Source organism: Chinchilla lanigera, unplaced genomic scaffold (genome assembly GCF_000276665.1).
Source record: "Chinchilla lanigera isolate Chin_1 unplaced genomic scaffold, ChiLan1.0 scaffold00016, whole genome shotgun sequence".
Taxonomy (NCBI): Eukaryota; Metazoa; Chordata; class Mammalia; order Rodentia; family Chinchillidae; genus Chinchilla; species Chinchilla lanigera.
The window spans coordinates 17,073,502-17,091,913 of NW_004955417.1; the positions used below are offsets into that span (position 1 = coordinate 17,073,502).

The following is an 18,412-nucleotide window of genomic DNA, read 5'->3' on the forward strand; positions in this document are numbered from 1 at the left end:
AGAAGAAGGCACCATTCCCAGATGTACCTGGCTGACAGTCTGAGTTGGCAATGCTGTGGCACGAATTTTAAAGATTGTGAAGCGGGTTCGATTTTTTTTTTTTCCTTTTTGAGGCAGGGTCTGGCTATGCAGTTCAGGCTGGTCTTGAACTCACTTTGAAGCCCAGGCTGGCCTCTAACTCTCAATGATCCTCCCTGCCTCAGCCTCCCAAGTGCTGGGATTACAGGTGTGAGCCACCACATCCGGCTCAAGGGCCTCAATTTTAATCCTTTTCTTAGAAGCGGGATTTGGGTGCTGGTGCTTCTGAGAGTTCCAGGTCAGGGCCAGAGGACACCCACCCCCCGGGACCTTGGCTGTGGATGTTCCAGCTTTGCTTGACAACTCTCCTTGCTTCCCGGTGGGGAAAGCAGTGCTCAAGTGACTTCATCTTAAAGGTTTAAGAATCTCTTCCCCGGCCCCAGTGTAACCTCACAGATCTCTTGCGCTCTATAAGTCACTTCTATTTTAAGTTCAAACTTGTGAATTCCACTGACCATGAGAATGTTTTGAACGTTAAGCCCTTGAATAACATGTTCAACCACCACCACAATAACAGACAACCACACCTTTTGTCACTTTGAATAATATTTCCAAGAAATGCAGAAACTTGAGTCCTGTGGGGACTCAGGAGCACCCGTGGCTTTGAAGAGATCTACCACCCATGCTTCGCCTAACTCCCTCCACAAAAGGCACTGTCTCCAAGCGTCACTCCCGGACAGTGAAGACAGCTCGGAGCCGAAAGCAGTGGGCCGGCCTGGCCCACCATGCTTGTTGCTGCAGGCAGTCAGCCAGTCCTCTCAACGGCCGATCAAGCAGGGACCTTGTCCGCTCGGTTTCTCGGTTTCTCTCCGCCCAGAGTTCCCTGTGTCCCCGTGTCACAACCTCTTTCGATTTGTCCTTGAGCAGTCTGGGTCCTTTCCTCAGTGGAAGGGGCGGTTCCGGGGTCAGAGCGTCTCATCTCCGCCCTCACTGGAGCGAAGGCGCCAGCAGTCCTCCGGTGCCCCCCGCATTTACCTTGTCACTCCCGCGGGGATCCATCGCACGGTCCGCGCGTCTGCGGGGAGCCGAGGCCTGGGCCAGTTGGCTGCGGGAGCCCAGCCCGGCCCGCTCCGCCCTCGCCAGCCGGGCTCGGACACGTGGTGCCGGTGCACTCGTGCCCCCTGGCCTGGGCTGCTGCAGCCAGCCAGGCCGACCGAGAGGGAGACGATGGGGACCGAGGGCTGGCTCGGGTGGGTGGGGCGCACAGACGCGAGCGGGGAGGGCCGAGCGCAGCGGGCACAGGGGCCTGGTCTCTGTCTCCTGGGCCCTAACTGAGGGCTCTGCAGGCTCTACTTCCTGCAGCTACTCCGGGCTGCGGGTAGCGCACTGCAGAGGCTGGGTTCCCGCCACTTGAAGGCGGGAGGTCTGCGTTGCACCTGCCCGGCTGTGCCGGGGGCGGCTGCGGGTCTGGGGCGCGAGTGTCGCTGGTGGTTCCCGCTCCACTCGGCTAAGGAGTACCCCGTTTGCACGCTCGAGGTGAAAACCGCAGCGTGGACCAAAGGTGCCCTTTAGCACAGTCTCTCCCCGGGAAAATTCCTTGGATCACAGCCTGTCTGGGAGCAACCAAAGGGTTGCATCCGAAGCTGGGCAAAGCCTGACCGTCATCTGCGGCTCCTTCCAACTCCACCAAGGACCAAGGTGTCTCCTCTAAAGGTGTCTCTGTCTGAGTTTCCTGATTTCCCGGGGATAAATGGGGCCATTCACTTTCAGGGTCTTGGGACAGAACAGCAATTGGGTTAAACATAAAAGTACAAAACAAAACTCCAGACTTCTTTAACAACAAGTTCTCTATAGGAATTATTTATATTGCCTTTAAGCAAAGCTGAAAAGACTTCCCTCAGACTGGAGAGAAAGCTGTGTAATTAGTTGGTCTGTCTGTAGGCATAACTAACCCTGCCCCGCTGCTTTTTCTGGGAAGGTGTGTTTTGAGGAGACTGGCGGGAAGATGTCTGCTCTCCTCAGAATTGTAGAGTTCCGGGTAGCTCCATCAAGAGCCCCAAATTCTATTCAATAAAGTTGATGAAACTGGTGACATCGTCCTACTATAGCAGAGGGTCAAGGGCTGCTGCTGCAGCTGGCGGAAGCCTCTTCCAGGTGAGTTGCTTGTTACCTTACTTGGTTACCCTCTGATTAATCTTCGTGTTGGCCCCATAGAGGGAGCTTTCTGTACAGAGGACCGCTTCAGAGAGCAGGGTTTTTGTCTTCACATCTGCCCCTCCTCCGTCCTCCGAATCCCTTCACATCGTATCTATCAGTGTTCCTTTGTACAGGGTACTTAGATTCACGTGCAGAAGACTTTTCAGTGCAAGCCTATAAAACTTAAACTCAGTTTCGTGCGTCTTCCCCACTTGGTTAACACTGAAATGTGTTAAATATTTTATTTGGTTGTCCCAGCTTAATTTCATCCGGTGACACCATGTCTTATTTTTCTCTGATACTAAGTCTCAGACACTAAGATCTTTTCTCTCTCTCTAGTGTTTCCAAAGCCCTGGAAATCTCCTCCCTCATTGAAAATGCAGATTGATAACACGATGGAATCCATCCTAACAAGAATTCTTATTTATTTATTTTTGCCCTATCATGACATTACTGGGTCATCCTGTGAATCTTGCCCCACCCCCTCCACTTCCATTCCAGGTCCAACCATTGAACTGAACCTTCCCTTGACATTTAAAGGATACAAATCACCTGTGGATTTTGATCTAAATCTGCTGTTTGACCAGAATTACCTTTACCAGTTGACTTTTCTTGGGTCTGTGTCCTAGGAATTTGGTGCCCTTTTTTTCTTCTCTCCACAATCCTTCCAGGACCTTTGCATCAGACACAATGTGCACTGAATGCTGACTAGCTCTTCAAAGATCATTAAGAAGCTAAAAAAAAAAGTGCATGGAAAGTGTGATGGAAATGTAAAGGTGTTAGATTAAAGATAACCAGTCTCTGCCTTGGAAGTTTGTAGTTTGCTTTAGAATAGGGATTTTCACCCTTTGAAAGGAAATAACATTGGGTTTTTATTGTGAAGCCTTAAGGGTTCCAGAGCAAAGGTGGGGGAGCAGGAGGGAGAGGGGGGTGTTGCAGCTTGGAGAAGAGGGAAGGTGGACAGGTGCTGAAAGGGAGTTCCTGAGGCAAGGGCGGGGTGGACAGAGATGGGGAGAGGGGAGGAACAGGTCCTGTTAGGAGCTGTTTTGATCAGAGTGGGCACACCGATTCCCGAGCTGCGAAGCCAGAGGTGAGAGCTCACTCGCGAGAGCGCTGACCCTCACTTCTCATCTACCTGTGCACACTAGGGCGTATCTTCTATAAGAAGACCTTCGGAAATTAGAATAAACATCCGTGGACAAGCATGGAAGTATGAACCACTGCACTCAAACTTTGCTGAGCACAGTGCAAGCATATAGTCTAGGTGCAGACATTGTTGTAGAATCCATTTGGAAGGGGCTTATGGGCTCTTGGAGACTGAAGAATGATAAAAGGCTCCTAACCCAGCCATTTAGAGGTTCTGACAGTCGCGCTTCCTCAGTTTGGGTTCCCTGCTTTTCATCTTAAGCTCCCAACCCCTTCCCAAAACCCACAGTTCCCAGCCTGGTCTCTTTCCTCAGGAGTACAACAACCACACCAACAAAAACTCACAGGCACAGCTGCAAACACCTTCCCATCCCTGCTTGTTTCTTCCTACATTCTAGATTTGAATTACATGAGGGAAAATTCCTTCTCGGCTTCTGTAGATCTCAGCAGGGTGTTCAAAGAGCAGCTTGCAAGTTGCAGGGTTCAGATGGTGCCCAGAGCCACACGGTCGTGTGAGAAACCCAAAGTTAAAGAAGGAAGAACAAATTTAAAGTGGTGGCAAAGAAATGCTAGCCTTTCTTTTCTAAGACTAATTTATAATTGTCTTCTTCTAAGAATATTTGAATTCAGTTCTTCACTGTTGTATCAAAAATGTGTAGAACTAGTCTCTGACTATAACTGTGGTCCATTCACCATTTATCTAGTATGATAATTTTTTAATAAATTAAAATTTTTATTGTAATACTATATTAAGTCTTCTAAGATTAGATTTACATCCATGTAATCAGTCCTGTATCTATATTTTCTTACCATTTACATGTTTGGGCCACAACCAGTATCATATATATACTGATGAATTGTATTAAAAGTTTCTTACAATTTCTAGGGCATCTATTTTCTTTTTCTAGTTTATGATGGAAACTTCTCACAAGCTGGAATTTTGTCTTCTGTTGGCCATTTCTCTCTCCACAATGAGCATTATACGCCTATTATTATGAGCCAATTCTCTTTTTTTATCTAGTATGATATTTTAACCAATCTTGTCTTTCCTTCCTTCTATTTCCTTTAGATTTATTTGCTAATGTATGACTAGAATGATATATTGTTTCCTCAAGATAAGAGGATGGGGAGTATCTTCCACTGGCTCAATGCATGCTACCACAATACCAGACACTGTGTCACATTGTCTACTTTAAGTATTGCATGTTTCTTGAAACATAGTTATTCTTGTATATTTTATGATGAAGAAAAGGGAGACCATGACTTCTGTACATTGCTTAGTAAACTGTGCTGTTGGGAAGCTAACATTTATGATTATTCTGCATTCCTGTTCACTGCAGAGGTTTTCTGGAGGCAGTGCATTTACTCAGAGGAAAATTCAAATGGGAGAAATCACTGATGCTACTGAAGAATTGGGAAGGAGTAGATTTAATCATCTGGGTCTTTTGTGCATTCAATTCAAACATGTGGAGACCATCTCTTTTTGTATAGAAAGGACTGGACCTGAGTCTCAACAAAACCCTTGTGAAGTCCAGGAAACTATTAGACTGTCTAAGTCACACATGTTTAATATTAGTAAAAAGATACTTTAAAGAAAGAGTATTTCTTAAGATACCTGGATATATATGATGATTATGAAAAAATTAAAATATTAACCAAAAACTTATATTCATAGTAGATATATTTAGTGAAATGCATGGCAAATTTAAGCATGTTGTATTTATTCCCAAGACTAGAGATCCTCATGGGTAAAACAGAAAGAATGAGTGTACCACTCCAGGAGTTTGGGGTGAGAGTCAAATCAAGCAATGGCTAAAAAAGTTCTTTGTGAAGTGCAACTTTGCATACATTATCATCTATGACAAAAAGAAAGAAGCTAAATGGAAATAGCATAGCAAATTGAGCAGAAAAAGAATACTTTTTAATTGCAGAGAGCATGGCACACATAGTTATGAAATTTTCATATTGATAAGAGATTTAATGTTAATTTAGTTTCTCCCATTTTGTAGAGGAAGAAATGCACATGGGAAGTAGGAGACCTGCAGTCACACTACATCTTTAAGAATAGTTTTGAAAATTCTAAAATAATAAAAATGGTGCCTTGGGAATAGGCAGAGTCAATAAGAATTGATGGCTATTTTGAATGCTAGGAATATAGTGCTGGACAAAATGAATAGTGTCCTTGCCCTCTGAGATGTGAGATTCTAATGAAGAGAGTGAAATGAGCATGTGTGAACAAACAAGTTCATCTCAGTTATTAAGTGCTTTAAAGTTGTTGAAATCAGAAATGTGATGAAGTGCAAGGCTGTTTCTTCGGGCATCACCTTACTGTGCTCCTCCGTGGAGACCTCAGCGGAGAGGCAGGTAGCTTCAACAGAAAAGAGGATCAGAAGTGCTCAGACCTGTCAGATACAGTCAGCAGGATTTACTGGTGGTTTGCATGAGAAGTAGAAAGGAGAAGAGTGACTCAAGGGTAGTGGCGAGCTTTTCATCTAAACAATTGAGCTATTGATTACAGGTTTTTAGGTGGGTCAGGACTGTGGTAGAGGTGATTGTTGGGAAGGGGATGGAAGAAATGATTAGCTCTATTTTGGTCATGTGAAATTTCAAATTATAGACAAGCTTTCAAATGGAGGCCTTGGATGGAAGTCTGGAGCTCAGAGGAGGTGCCCAGTCTGGAAATAAACATTTAAGAGTTATGTTTGAGCTGAACATAGTGTCACACGCTGTAACCCCAGCATTCTGGGTCACAAGTTCAAGCTCAGCCTGGGCAACTTAATAACTTGGCTAGACTCTGTCTCAAACAAAACAAAACAAAACACAAGTAAAACAGGTGAGGCATGTAATGCAGAGGCTCTGGGTTCAACCTCTAGTACCACAAAAAATTATATTCCATTATGTACTTTCAATATTGATTATTGATTCTGCTATGTGGTTATTTTACCAGCTTCACATTATTATGTCACATGATCATACTAATGCCATTTTTATCAAAATGTACCTACAGGTAGCACCATGGTTTCTTAAAAAGGAGTAGATGCATACAAAATTGAATAATGCCTTTAACAATTTTCTGCAGGCTACATCAAGGTAAAACTACCAAGGGCGAGTAAAACATGATGAAAGTAATGAAGTGAAAAGATTAATTCTTTAGAACTGTCATCAGGGCATTATGCTGTAGGTCAGTTAGAATTATAAAGGTTGTTCAAGAGGTATTGGACAATGTTAAGGCAGCCATGTTTTTTCACAGTGTGGTTACATATTACATACACAGATATAAAGACTAATGTAGATGAAATAGGTATGAATAGGAAAAGGGTAGCCTTAGAATGGGCTGCAGCTGTAGCCTTTCACTAACTTGCTGTAACAAGGAGCCTCTCTAGCCACCTGGATCTAATCTGCCTGGTGATTGGATTTTTATTACTGCAAGAACTGCTGCTATAGGGCATCACTGCTGACTTGTTGAGTTTTATGGAACTAATATTTTTCATTTACAAACTGAAGTGAATATTAAGGACTGCACTGAAGAATACTCTGGGTAGTCCTTCCTTTGGAGACCTTGAAATCAAGTCCTTGTATTCTACTCAAGCAGTGTGGCTTTTTAGAAAGTGTTAAATTTTGCACATGAATGTGTGTAACTTCATTCACAACAGCCAAAAAGTACAAAAAACCCTGGTTACTTTAAATGGGTAAGTGGGTAAAGAAACTATCTGTATCATGGCATACTATTCAGCAACAAACAGTAATGAGCAATTGGTACCTATGACAATGTGAATAAATATCCAGAGAATTACGCTTTGTGGAAAGAAAGGCCAGTACCAAAAGGTTATATGTTATATGAATTTACTTACATTACAGCCTTTAAATGACAAAATTATTGTAGACATAGAAAATTCACCATTGCCTCAAGTTAAGGAAGGGGTAAGAGTGGAAAATGGCTGAGGCTGCTGAAAGCTATGAAGGAATCCTTATGATAATGGAAATATTGTACATCTTGACTTTATCCTTGTCAATTTTCTGGTTATGATATCAAAGTATAGTTTTATAAGATGTTACCATTGGGGAAAATTGGGTAGTTGGGTTTGCGGATGATCATGTTGCCAAAGGAGTGAAATTTAAACAGCGTATCCCATAAATCTATGTTCGGTCAACACCCAAAGATAATAATGTATTGCATAGTGAGGTCCATGGACTAGTACCTCTAGTGCATTAGAGATATTTAGGGGATTATTAAAAAACTGGATTTCTGGACTCCACCCCTGACCAGGTACATAGAATTTTCAGGTTCAAGAGCTGGAGATATTGCTCAGGGGTAGAACACTTGCCTAACGTGTGAAGCCCTTCATTTCCTCTTGAACACCACACCCAGCAAAACCCCTCACATTTAATACTTTATAGTGATTCATATGGATCCTCAATTACTAGAATGACTGAGAATTTAGAGAATTAAATATGTTTGCTAGTTCTTAGCATTAGAGATTTTTTATTTGTATTGTATTTATAGCTCTGTCACCTAGCACAGTGCCTAGTCTATGAAAGTCATGGTTATGTACTTGTTACACTATTTGTTTTAATATTCTAATGTTGTTATATATACTTGATTTGCATTGTAACACTTTTTTGCAAAACATAACAACTTTTAAACATTCCTCATACTATCTGTGATTGTTCTTTATGAAGTAGAGAATGAAAATCAATTTCATGAAGGGATGAAAAAGTGTAGGACAACATCTAATTATTCAGGATCACTCAGAGCAGTGAGCAACCTCCATTTCCTGGGAAACTCTTCTGTTCCCAGAAGGTATCACAGTTAAGGGTCAGATCCTGTGCGTTTAATGTCTGCCAAAACTGGCACCTGACCACGGATGAGTTGGCTAACCCCTACTGAACTTGCTGAGCACTACTGACAGACTTCAGCTTTGTGATCTGGAAAACAAAGGACATTTCAAACGTTCAATTGGATAAAACCTATTTGGATACTTGAAAGTTAATGAAATGCCTTGGAAATCTAAGTTATTGTTCTTGTTCTTTCCATCAAGGTCATCTTCACCAAGAACTTGTGCACCTGCCTCAATTCCTGGGAGAGCCAATCCCTGTCCATTTACCGTAGTAAGCTTGTGGCAAGAACTCTGTTAATGTGTGAGATTCTTAAGGAAAAAGATGGCAAATAAGTGGACTCTGGCCCACCATCTTAACTCTAGCGCAAAGGCAAGCACCACCAGTGAATCAGTCCTAGTTCTTATGCCACAGTATCACAAGCAGCCCCTGTGTTGGATGGGCATTAACCTTTCAGGAAAACCTATTTGCTGTCTCTGATCAGAATAAAGTATGCATGTATTAGATATGAGTTATATATATATATATTTGCTAAAGATATGAGACAGTATATCTGTGCAGGGTGTGTGGGCTGTGTATGTATATGGATGTGTTATATGTGCAATGATATTGGAAATAAAATTGTGTGTGTGTGTAAATGTGTATGTATGAGTATATAGGTCTGTGCAAAACAAAGAGAAATTGAAGGAATATTAAGGTCATATTTTTAGGGGAGACTTTATCATTAACAATTCACAATAAAATCTTTTGAGAGCATGCTAAAGAACCACATGAAGGTTATATACAGGGTGTTTGTTGGAGCCAAGGGGAAAGGCGTCTTAATCACAGTGGGGTAGGGGATTCCTGGAAGAGGCAGATCCTTAGTCTTACTTTGAAGAAGGAATAGAAAATATACACTGATAATGAGAGGGAGAAAGGGTATTCTGGGCAGAAAATATATCAATAAGTGTAAAGGCAGAAAGGCAGGCTCAAAACTCCTTCCTACATTTGGAGAATTGTAGGCAGTTTGTTACCCACACAGCTGTAACAATGGGAGATGGTTTTGCGGTTTCATTCCTCAATATATGCTCTAATTTCATGTCTATTTTTCTCTGAGAACAATATAATTATCACTTTTTCTCTGTATTTTCTCTTTCATGGTGGCCTTTCACCTTAGAGAAAGTGTCTCCTCTGTCTAGAATTACTATTTCCATTTCTTCCCTCATCACTACCATTTTCACTTTCACCACTACTTGCTTCATCACTTACGTCACCAGCTTCTCTACCAACACGTCTGGCTCCACCACTTCTACCACCTTCATCACCATTGCCCTAACCACCTCCCAGGCTACCACGTCTTACAGCACCTCCCCCTCTGTCACTGTCACCTCCATCACTACTCTCACCTCCTCTACCATAGTTAGCGCCAGCACCATGTTCCTTACCCACAATGGAACCTTCCTCTCATTCTCCACCCCTCCAAGCCATCATGACATCTCCATACTTCACAGCAACCTCCTTGCAAGAGCAACGTGCCCTTGTTCTTCCTGTTTGTCACTTCTATTTGTTACTATAGTCTGGTCTCTAGTCTCTGATTGAAATTATTTGAAATAAAGTCACTACTTTTGACGATCCATATTGCCACATTCGGTGGGCGCTTTTGGTTGTTTACTTACTGACCTCTCTGTGGTGTTTGATTATTTTCTGCTTCCTCTTTACTCCATTTCTTTTTAAAAAATATTTCTTTGTCAGCACATGACTGCAGTGCATGATGAATCCATTCATTGTGGGGAGTTGCTACAGGTACATAACACACCGGGTTATGCCTCATTTTCTCTCCTCTACCTTGTCAGTCTTCTCTAAGGGACGAGCATCTTCCAGGCATCCCTTAAGTGTGGGACTTTTCCTAGGTTTTTTGCTGATCTCACAGTCTTTAGGTCACTTGGATGTAGCTCTTCACTCTCCATTCCTATAATCTTTAAAGATAGCAAGGCAGTTTCTTGAAAATGGGTAAGAAGACTTGGGCAAAGAGGTGAAAATTTGTCAAAGCTGCTGAAGGACGTGAGAAAGAGAGCCCAGTAGGACGTGCTGGTCAGGGCAGGGAATCCAGCTAAGGTTGCAGATTTTAGACTTGAGGTATTTTGAGGCTACTTAGTTGTGGATTTTTTCCAGCATCTTAAGAATAGGAAAAAAAAGAATAACTGGATAAATGACAAGAAGAGGGATAAAATCTTACTTAAGTTTTACTTTCTTCACTAGGACTGACACATCAGCAAATGGCAGTTGAAGAATAGTCATCCCTAACTGTTTTCTAGCTAGACCAATATATTCTTCTTGTCTGATGTGGTAACTCTTTATTCTACTAATTTTTTATTTAAAAAACTTTAAAAGCTTTTGTTCATTGTTTTAAATTAATATGCGATAGAGGTAGATATGTCTAAATCTCTTGTTGTGATCTTTGTAGACTTTCTTGAGAGGATATTTTTACACCTATGCCTAGAACAGCTAGAATAAATTTTATGTAAATATTAGGAGCTGTATCCACCTCCCACAAAAGGGCAGTCCTTTGGTATTTTTAGAGCTGCATTTAAACTAGTTTATTTTTAACCAGAATCCTCATTTGACTCATTATCCTCATGGATAATGGTGTAGGTGAATTCATATGTGAATTCGTGTGTTATTTCATATTTTATTTCATCTTCTGTTGCAGAGCCTTGGATGTATTATTTCGGGTTAAAGTCAGAGAATGTTATATTTCAAACATTTTAACGTGGCATTTCGCTAGGTTTTTTGTCCTGTCTCCCTAGCCTCAGCTTCCTGACCTCACAGCATCTGCTCCAGCCACAGTGAGTTACCTCCAACTCCTCAGTCTTCCCATTCCTTCCTGCACCGTCTTCCCTTGTGCATCCCGCTCTTCACAGTGGCTGACATTCTCCCGCGCTGATCTCCACTGGGAAGTCTTCCTAACACTGGTATTCCCTGTATCATAGGCCTTACTGTATCTTTTTGTAATAATTCTGTCTTTGTTGCCTCTGCCAGACAATGTGATCATTGTGGACTCTTTTTATCCTACTATACCTACTGTATAGCACAGGACTTGATGATCAAAGCCATTCAATAATTGTTATTTGGTTGAATGAATGAATGAATGCATGAATGCATGAATGAGATTACTTTGCATTTCATTTTTAAAAAATTTACTCTGACATCGTTTTTATGCATATTTCACCATTTCTTAAATATAAGCTTCTATTTTAGTAATATGTAATGTAAATGTTGTTTTTCAGTGGTTTTGTATTTTTGTGGCTGTCTGGCATTATTCACCAGAGGTCTTATGCTATTCTGGCTCCCATAAGCTTCACCGCCTCCATTTTTGTGCATTTCCTTACTTCCGCCTACAGGCCTAGACTGCTTCCTGCTGCAGCAGGAAGTGTGTATAAGAAGCTTCCTGCCAGGGACTGAAGATTGCTTTGGAATCAAGCTCTCCTTTTTGCTGATACCTGGTGTCTGCTCTTCTGCTCATCTTACTTGCAGATCACCTCGTTCCTGCTGACCTGCCTGAGCTTTGATCGTCTACAGCATCCCCAGTAAGTGGCTTGCCTTCCAGCTTTGGGAACCTCCAGCTGGTCTCTGCCTTCCTATCTCTCACTTGCCTGTTGTTCACTCTGACCTTCCATGCAGTCACTGAGTTTCCCTTTTCTTCTTGATTTCTGACTGACTGCAACAGTATGAGCTTTGATTCACTTGCGTGTTTGAATTATAGATTAAGCAGTATGGTTGCTATTTCCACGCCTCATCTAGATTCCCTTCCTCTGAATATGTCTTTGTTTTCTTGGGCTTAATTGTGTGCATTAGCCTCTTTAGTTACAGGCCTGCTTCTGCCATATTATTCTTTTTAAACAAGGATGCTATTCCTATTTCCTTATATAATGATAATGGAAGTTGTGGGATAGAGGCTTCTAAACTCTAAACTGACCACTATGTTATTTATAAGTATTTAAGCAAAACATGGTTTAATGAATCTAAAAGAAGTAGTTAATCTATTATATACTAAATAAGTGTTAATTGTGGTTGCATATCAGAATTATCTTGGAGCCTAAAGTAAATGCAGATGCGTAGACCCTAACACAGAGCCACTGAGTCAGAATCTTGAGGTATTTTCAAAAGTTTCTTGGTTCATTTTGATGGGCAGAATGGGTTGAAGCTGAGTACTATTGCATGAGCACTTACCTTAAATATTGTGTATATTAGATATAATAATGTGTATCTCAAGTGTGAGAGGAATAATAAAAGCCAGTCTTTATTCATTGCACTGTATGCATGATGCAAAGTCCTCTACATCTAGTTCCTCATTTAATTAACCTTCAAATTAACACTACTGTCCATAAAGAGGATGATTAGACTTCAGTCAAAAAAGGTTAAATTATGGGCCAAAAGTTTTAGAGCTAATTGAGGAGCAGGAGTTTAAATCTAAGTCTTTCTTATGTTTAAATATCATGCCATGTGATATACCCACAGGTATTTGAGCAGAATGTTATAGCTCTATAATTAACCTATTGTTTTACTAATAGACTTAATATCTTCAAAGAAATCTAATCATTTTATTTCTCTGCTGGAGGAGTCCTGCAGTTTTCTTATTGCCAATGGAATAAAGTACATTTTCCTTGTCATGTTGTAAAATCCCCCTTACAATCCATCGTCCAGCTCCCCCTTCAGTTCTGTCTCCTTCCCTATTTCCTCTACACTCATACTCAACTTCTCACCATTTTTTTTTTACAATCCCAAACTCAAACAATGATACACCTCTGTATGGGGATTTCAGGGTCACTTAAGGAGCACATTAGTTTCCTTTACAGACTCTGAAGCAACTGGGGAAGAGCCATGAGTCAAGGACCTATTGATCAACGTTATTGTAAGTAAAGTTGGATTGGATCAGCAAAGTGGATCCAACATCCTACTAAACTGAGCTTCCCCTCCCATCAAAGATGAAACAGCTGAATACCTGTTGACCTCCCATAGGGAGCCTGGAGCACTTAGACCTTGGAGGAGTACCCTGAAGCTAGCAGGAAGTGAGCACATGGGCTGAGACTCTTGAGATACTTCCCAATCCCAACAGTCCCTTACATGTGGTTGTACACTGGGCGCAATGAATGAGGGGTAGAAGCATTCTCCCTGTTACGTCTAAAAGGGCTGATGTTCCTGTTAATGATCTCAAATAAGAACTTAGATAGGGTCAGTGGATGTCCCCCTACACCTTTCGTGTGTAGTTTTCTTGACCTTAAATAGTCTTTTGTGCCTTTATCATTAGCTCAAGTGTCGCTTTTGGAAAACTTTCTGATTTCTATCATGCAGACCATGTGGCTTCCTTTTACCTGGAGCATTTAGTTCATGCTTCTTTTATGATCTACTCATACTACACATAAATATGGACTTGTATACCTCCTATTTCTAATGACTTAACTTCCCTGGCGGTCTAATGCTTAGGATTCGGTGCTCTCTTTCTCTAATGACTGAATTTTTCTAAGGTGGGAACCCTGGCTCACTTGTTCTCATAATCCCCCTAATTAAACACAGTGCCTCGAACATGATGTTTACTCTTCGCAAGGCTTAGCAGTGCTCTTTCAAGGTATGAGAGCTCCAACTGCCCTGTCCCCACAGACATTTTATTCATTTGCTCAGTCTAGGACTACCACAGTACCCACATGGTCACCCAATAAAGCTTGGGTGCATGATTTAGTTGTAGAGGATAGTTACATACGATGATGTTTATTGATTGCCATTTTCTTTCAAGACCAGCCTACACTGCATAATGAGACCCTGTCTCAAGAAGACAAAAACAAAACAACAACAACAAAACTATTATTGACATCCCAGAGTACTCCTCCAAGTCACTGTTTTTCCCCAGAGTTAAGTGCTATCTTGACTTTTAACACAGCAGGTTTGTTTTCCCATTTTGAATTTCATGAAATGGAGTCATATGGAATGTGCTCTTGCATCTCCTTTTCTGCTAAATATTAAGCATGTGAGATACACTCACAAGTTAGCTATTGTGTGGCCATTATCATTGCTGTATGATATCCCTTTGTATAAAGTGCCACAGCTTATCCTTTCTAATGAGAAGGTGCTTTTGTGTTGCCTCTAGTCTGGGCTATTATGAATAGGACAAGGTATGTTCTCCTACAGATCTTTTGGTGAGCACATGTGCTCATCCTGCTGCATTTATACTTAGGAGTGAGACCACTGCAGAGCATAGGCAGATGTAGCTTTCACTGATGCTGCCAGTCTTCCAAAGTATTGATACCTAATCCCATTCCCATGGGCAGCATCTGAAAATTCAATTGCTCTTCATTCCAGAAAACACTTGGTTTCATTTTAACTACTCTGATGGGTGGATTTGGTGTTGCAGGATTTTCTAGCATGCATTCCTGTGATGACTCATGAAATGAGGACCTTTAAAAACCTGATGTTTGTATATTTGCTTTTGGAAGTGCCGGTTTCACATTTTGCATTGGAGAGGGGAATTTTCTCTTTTTATTTTGTAGGAATCCTTCATAGGTTCTGGGTGTAGGTTCTTTGTCAGACGTGGTAAACAATATTGCAAATATTGTCTGTGTGAACATTTTTGTAGTCCATTCAGAGCGAAGCCACCTCACACTGGCCAACCATTGGTGGTATCGTGATGCTGTTACACAGTAGAACCCTTGGTGGGTCTTCTGAGACACTGGGCTACATCATCCTTCCTGAATAACTGAGCTGGGATCTCTGGGTTGGAGAGACTGGCTGTCCATATTTCTCATTGTTGTATCTCCAATGCTTAACAAGTAATATTCTTGTTATTGAAATGAATACATATAAATTAATATTTAATTCAGAATTAAAAAGTGACTTTAAGCATATTTATTTATATTTTATTAAATATAAAAAGCTCTGCCTGGACACCTGGCTTTAGTTATTAACATTTCTTGACACATTTGGTATCCAGTACATTACTGACTTGAGTGTGTAGGATTTCAGGAAGTGCTGAACTACATACAGCATAGCTTGAATGCATTTTTAAATGATTAGATACACTTGATACAAGCTGATCAATGCTTATTATATATTCATAAGTATAATAAACTTCCTAATGAAATGACTAATACAGTGCGCATATAAAATGAAAAAGTCATTGCTTTAAAAAATCTTATTCTTTATAAAATGATAGCATGACTTAAAACTTTTTAAAGGTGGATAATGATGTTTTCTGTTTTAGTGAAGGAGGCTTTTGGTTCAAAGTCAGTTCAAGTGCATTTCTGGGGAGGGACGGGTAGGCTGATATTCAGAGGATGCAGGTGGTGGCTTGTGATTAAGAAACAGGGAGAGAGCTGCCCCACAACCCAAAGGCTTGCTCTAAAAGACTGCAGGTGACCATTATTAAGGGAAATCACATTAATGTTAAGGGAAATCACATGGACTTTGAATTTTGATCTGGATGTAAATTTCCATCACAGGTCAGATTATGTGATCTCCCAGAGTGTCTCATAGCTTTCAGTTCTATATGTATTTTGGCAATGTAAGGCATGTCCTACACAGTGTAGGTATAATTCTTCCCTTGTAAGTAAAATCCTCCCAGCTTTACTGCTCATGATATTCTTGCCCTGTATACAGAGGAAAATGCCATCTCAGGGTTTAGGAGTCACCCTGGCATATTGGCATAAAAGACACTTACCTGTCATTGTTTTAGCAGAGAGGTCTGTATTCATTTTCATTTCCCTTTTGGATTTATTATCACTCTATATTTTTAGGGACCCATACCCCCCTCCACTAAATTCAAGATGTTCTGTGAAATGGAAATGTAGCTCATAAAAGCAAGATTGACAGTGAGAGTCCTCAAACTGCCATTTATAAAGGGTAATTTGTTCAACATTAAATATAAAAAGCTCTGCCTGATGGTTTGCATTATAACCAGTAGGGTGTCTTGTCAACCAACACACTGGGAAACAGGTTGATACAACTCCCTCTTTTTAGCAGTTATTGCCTTTCAGTGAGAGCATCCAAGCATTTAAAATGAGACTTCGTTCATAATTGTCAGATATTAGTGTAATGGATTCAGCTAAAAGGATTTTAGGCGTTTGGGCCTGTTTGGCCCTCTATTCTAGAAGTAGCACTTGGCATGGAATGCATCTATTCCTTCAAACTGGAGAGAGGACGATATGAATGCCTGGACACCCGGCTTTAGTTATTAACATTTCTTGACACATTTGGTAACCAGTACATTACTGACTTGAGTGTGTAGGATTTCAGGAAGTTATTGACACTAGGGTCTACAAAATCCAGAGCATAACTGTCAGACTGAAAATCCACAAGCAAGAATATTTTCACTTTGTTTCTTAGCTCCTGTTTCCAAGTGTATGAGGTCTGTTAGGCAGCCTTTGATCTTATGTTAGGAAACGAACTGTTCTGAATTCCTGCATGTGCTGAGCAGTTCGGCACATTGTGTTAGTATCTAAGATTGTGGAAGCTTTAATGTAAGAGACATGTCATTTACAAGCTGTTTTTTCCTTAAACAACTAATATAGAATGGTGTATACTCATGACAGAGATCACACCAATTTGGGTGGTAACCTAATCAGCACGTCAAGGTTGGGCCACAGTTTTATACTTTAACCAATGTGTGTGTGTGTGTGTGTGTGTGTGTGTGTGTGTGTGTGTGTGCATGTATGAATGGGAATTGAACCCAGGGCTTTCTGCACTGATTTACATCCCAAAATCTTTTTATTTTTTATTTTGAAACAGGGTTTTACTAAGCCACTAAGTTTAACAGTCTAGGTAATTTATAATCCTTCTGCCTCAGCCTCCAAAAGTGCTGGGATTATAGGCATGTGCCACTATGCCCAATGGGTTGTCATATTATATGCAAAGTTGAGTTAAGGGCCATTTGAAAACTTCTTAATTTTATCTCAGGAATGTGTGAGTACAGGGCTTCTTAGTCTGCTTCTCTTTACTGTAATGAAATACCTTAGATAACCAACTTAAAAAGAAAGGTTATTTTGGCTCATAATTTTGGAAGGTTCAGTTCATGCCAGGGAGGAAATCATCATAGGAGCTCATAGCACAAGAAGCTGCTTACCTCACCGTGGCTCTGAGGCTGAGCTCTCTCTGTCTTTCATGAGAGAGAGAGAGAAATCAGGCTGGGGTCCCACAAGCCCCTTTGAGAGTGTACCCAATGACCTAAGACCTCCCAGTAATCCTCACCCCTTAAAGACTTGTACCACCTCAGCCAGGCATGGTGGCCCATATCCATAATCCCAACATTCTGAAAGACTGAGGCAGGAGGATGAGCAATTTAGCATAATGAGGCCTTTACTAAAAAAAGTGTGTTTCTGTGTATGGGTGTGTGTGTGTGGCGGGCGTGGGGATATATGTAGCTTGGTGTGAAGGCCCTGGATTCTATTCCCAATACTGAAAAAGGAAAACAAAAGACTTCTATTCTACTCTCCTCTCTCCCAGCAGTGCCAGGTTTAGACCAAAGCTTTAACATAACATGTATTTAAAGACCCAAACTGTAGCAGAGGGGGAAAAGTGACTTTAAGCATAGTGGGCTTAACCTCAGGGAATCCTTGCCTGGGGACACAACCCTCCCTGGAATATTACTTTTAGAATTCCTCTCGATAAAATTTTATCTGGGAATCCCCGAATTTACTGTTCAGTTTGGACTGACTTCATTTTTCACCTTTTATGCTGCCTTTATTAGTTTACACAGGTAGTACGTGAATACATTCCTTTGGAAATATTCCAAGGATGATATTGATATGCAGGCCTAAAGTCTTAGTCTCCCTTCATCCCTGCCTCTACACCCATTTTAGTTTACCCCATTCTAAAAGTGGCCGTTATTAATAGCAGAATATTTTTCTAATCATTCCCATGGATTTACATTAATCCGTACATTCATATAGAGTGGCACCTTGGTTCACGAATTTAATTCCTTCCACAATCCTGGAGAAGGTGGCCTGGGTTGGTGTTCTTCACTCGATGAAGAGTTCTGGAACTGAAGCCAAATTTTGCGGATGCTTCTGTTTGCCAGCTGAATTGTTCAGGAGCAGAAGTGTTCACAAGCAGAGGTATTGCTGTATATTACATTATATTCATCCATATAAAAGCACACAAATATATAGTTTAGAAAATCAGAGCATATGTTTTTTGCCACATACTTTTTCATCTAAAAATGTAAATTATACTTAAACCAGAAACGATGAGG

At 41.1% G+C, this 18,412-nt stretch overlaps 1 protein-coding gene across 3 annotated transcripts in view; it reads left to right on the top strand.

The window, feature by feature from the left end:
• Window positions 1-18,412, top strand: part of LOC102025684 (protein SMG5-like) — a 108,022-nt gene that overhangs the window by 30,514 nt on the left and 59,096 nt on the right. The window contains exon 1 of one of the 3 annotated variants that reach the window (XM_013512693.1): window positions 11,709-11,762. The exons of the other annotated variants lie outside the window; for them this stretch is intronic. The gene's annotated coding sequence lies outside the window, so the exon portion shown is untranslated. Of the gene's footprint in view, window positions 1-11,708; window positions 11,763-18,412 lie in introns of those variants that run through there. 3 annotated transcript variants of the gene reach the window in all.